At 28.1% G+C, this 3972-nt stretch overlaps 1 protein-coding gene across 1 annotated transcript in view; it reads left to right on the top strand.

Moving 5' to 3' along the window:
• The first annotated feature begins 1083 nt into the window (after window positions 1-1083).
• The window catches only part of LOC106684538 (protein HID1), a 27448-nt gene continuing 24559 nt past the window's right edge, over window positions 1084-3972 (top strand). The window contains exon 1 of the mRNA XM_067048343.1: window positions 1084-1242. The gene's annotated coding sequence lies outside the window, so the exon portion shown is untranslated. The remainder of the gene's footprint in view (window positions 1243-3972) is intronic.

Below are 3972 nucleotides of genomic sequence, written 5' to 3'. Positions count from 1 at the left end.
TTACTGAATCATGTTTCTGTGGAGTAACATTATAAACTCAAATACAGAGTTATGTATTAGCTTCTTTGTACTGGGCTTCATACTTGAGTTCCATGAGCTTTATACTTTGTATTATGTTACTATGAAGTGAAACAAATTTTAGTATCCTCATAATCGAAAGTTTCCACTCCTATTTTGTGCTTTAAACAAATTTGGTTTAGTAATCAAAGTCGAGTAAGGAACAATATTCTTATTAACTTTAATGAAATTTACAGGGATTTTGTGGTTGAAACCTAGATAACCCCTTATCAATTTTATCAGATTTGATCCTGATTTCGCTTAAGCTTGCGCAAACGTATTTTTCTTGTCACAACTATATTTTTACTTGTAAAGAGCTCCGTATAACCCCAGTTATGACTTATTCTGCTGTTAATCTAACTGATAAATTCCTAGAGATGGTGCATAACATGCTATAGCTACTAACCTAAATTCTGAACTTAGTAACTGTTATTTATGGACATGATCTTATTTAACAGTTTGTGATCTTAAAAATTTGATGTAGCTGTTTAACTTCTAACTTAGGAGCCCTATTTAGAAATCTATCTTTAAATTTATTTATATAACAAACTTTTCTTTAAATTATATATTTTTTAAATAAAAATTAATTCTCAAGTTTTTTCATCTACCTATTTCTGTTGAGTGTGGAATTTTTGCTTTTTACAAATATGTAGACTTTATATGAATGTGCAGCTGAAATTACATTTACAAATTTCAATTCCAAAAATCACTTTTGGGCAGTAAACACTGGCATTATTGATCAATATGAATGAAATAAAATATTTGTATAGTGTGGGTAAAAATGTTTAAAAATAAATGTTCCGAATTAAAGAAAGATTTGGATGACGAAAGCAACAATCGATAGTCATAGATGAACAGATAATAGACTAGTAACTGGGGTCTCTTATCTTTCTTCTTTAATGGGTTATTTATTTAGTTTTGTTTAATATCAGTGTCGGGTTGTATGATGTTTGTTAGTGGATCTTAAGTGAGCTTGTGTGTTAGTTTATTTGCCATAATTTCAAATGGAACAGTGCTATTATCCGAGATAAATAATGAAGTATTTTTTCGTTTTTAAAGAAGAAAAAAAACATTAGGAAAATATTTAACGGGATTTTGTAGTCTGGAGTGGAAGTAAATAGCATTCTCACAGGCTAACGATCCAGTAAATGTTGAAGATATGAAGTCGATTTCTGACACCATGAGGTAAGAATAAATATTGTCTTTATTCTATCAAATAATAATTTTAGCTAAGATCAAATTGCTCAGTACCAAATTAATAATAGGTAATTTAGGCAACTGACTGGGTCCAGTGCCTCCTGTATAACCAGTGAGAAAAATAAGTTTTAATTTCACGGTTATTGAAGATTTATTTTTGGAAACCTAAAATTTTTATAAAATAAGTTTGCTAGGTATATATTTATTTTTTCTTTAAAATAAAACTCAATTAACAAAAAAAAAAAACTATTCTGACGCTGTATTCCTCAGCATATCACGACAGTGTTTCAAAATGTTTTCAGAATTCTGTTGAAATTAACTGCACGCACATTCGTTATTTAGAATCGTAGCACTTATTACTTGCTGCTTGTTAGTTTCTCGTTAAGAATAATATTGGGGAATCCCCGGTCTCGTCCAATATGTTAAATTATGTATCTTTCAATAAAATATATATTTTTTTAATAATTTTTTAAAACATATATTTATTGCATAAATATAAAATGTACAGTATTTGCTATAATGTTTTGGGATACCCCTGATACTAATTAAACTTTACAAACTTCTCTATTTTACATTTTGATAAAACCAACCGAAGGATAGAAAATCAAAACATTATAGTGTAGTTTCCTCTTTCTGTGATTAAAGGGTTTAAGCCCTCCTGCGGTCTACCCAGCCTCATAAATTAGGTACTCTTAATTGGGTAAAAATCTGGTGGTCGAGCGTGATTCTGACCAAATCACCTCCTTGCAAAACCGCTAGTCTAGTAACAGTGCTTTCTTACAAAGTACTGAACCCCTGACCCTTCACGGATTGTAGTGGTATAGATTTTTTTTTTTTTAATTTAAAGGGTCTAATGAGTTGAAACAAGACTGGAAGAAATTATTTGTCAGTTTATTTATGTAATCCTGCACGGTGTCTATATTTAATTCAGTGTGCATTTTAAATATTTTTTTATTATTATAGCTATTTATAATTCTGAGGCATTTGTTCTAAAATACTGGTATTTTTTTTTAAATTTGTCGAACTAGTAAAACTCCATATGGGGCAGGCATAAGCTAAGATGGGTCTTACTACCGCTTAATGTATTATCAATTTATTTCTATCGGATAATTTTGACTTTTTATTAAAATATGATATATTTGATAAAAAAATCGTTTTTCAATTTCGTATTAATATGGTGATTAATTTAATATTTTGCTGTCGTAAATGGCTTCTAAGTATGAATTGTTTTGACAAAAATGAAAGAAAACTTTATGGTCCATGGACGTCAATCCATCGTTTTGTTAATGTTTAAAACTAATCCTAATTTTTTAATGCATTTAGATATTTTTTCAAAGCGTCTATTAACAATGGTGTCGATACGATATGAAGATTTTTTTTTTTATAATACTTGTATTCTTCCATTTTACTTTGTTCTGTACTTAGAACCACTTCCATTATATGAAAAAAGGAAACAAATCGAAATCCTTTTGTTTTACAAAATCCCAAATAGACGCTCATTAATCTAAAATTGTATTTATAAATAAAAATTATTATTAATGATTGCATTTTAGGGATCATAAGTTAAGCTTCGATTTTTATTGCAAATACTAAAATCCAGAAAATCAAATGTACGTTTTTAAATATTAAATTGAAAAACTAAAATTTCAATGGTTAGAATAATAAATATTTTTGGAATTCAGAAATGTCTGATCCAATATTTGGAGTTTAATATGGGACTTAAATATTGTAAGTACTCCGTTCTACGTTTTTATTTTAAAACTTAATATTGCGGTAATTTTAAAAAAAGTTATAAATTGTGTATTCTAGTCTTCATAATAGTAATACAAAGTCATTATATTCAGTGAGCTTCCACTTAACTCTTCATTTGTGGAAAACATTTTAGGTTTTTAAGAAAGTACTTTTTTGAGTATGTTCGCACAAATTTGATAAACATTTAGCGATTTTTTAATTTTTTTTTTTTATTCCAGCAAGGGGAAATAGGTTTCCCGTGTAAATATTATAATGATTAATTGTGATGAAAGTGATGTTTTAGTTTTATACACAACCTAACACATTTTGAGTATATACTGTTCGAAAATCCGATCTGTAGTTATTACTTAAACTTATTTAGTAGTATTGCACGAATAGCATATTACCCTTGCATAATGATAACAATTACTTTTCGTTCCACATTTGCCACTTTAATAAATAATTTAAAACAATACCTGTATATAAATCATTTCAATCGAATGCTGTTTATGATGCTTTGAGAATTTTATTTTGTTTACCTACAGGGGTAGAAGAGAGTCGTAATTTAAAGACGCAAACGGATTCATCACAACCTCTTCTCTAAGCTATGTAAGCCAGTGCTAAAATTGTAAGATAAATATTTGCACAAGTGTATATACCTGTCTACCGTTCCTAGCAATTGATTTCCTTATCAATTGCGGTTTACATCATCACATAATAAATAGTAATAATAATAATTATTAATTTAATTGATTTGTATAACGGACGGTCGGATATGAATGTATTCAAACTTTATAGGAAAAACTATCAATTTTGAATTGAAATTTCCTATATATTCTAATATATTATATATTAATATATTCGAAACACCTATAAACATTTTATATTTAACTTATAAAAATTAAATTAATTATGAGAGATAGTTGACCGTGGATGATAAATGAGGAGAAGATGGTTGGGGGTGCGGTCAATGAAACACAAATAAGT

This window comes from Halyomorpha halys, unplaced genomic scaffold, assembly GCF_000696795.3.
Source record: "Halyomorpha halys isolate HHAL.00 unplaced genomic scaffold, Hhal_1.1 Scaffold588.1, whole genome shotgun sequence".
Taxonomy (NCBI): Eukaryota; Metazoa; Arthropoda; class Insecta; order Hemiptera; family Pentatomidae; genus Halyomorpha; species Halyomorpha halys.
The sequence above is the reverse complement of the archived record's forward strand: the minus strand, read 5'-3'. Positions and strand labels throughout refer to the sequence as shown.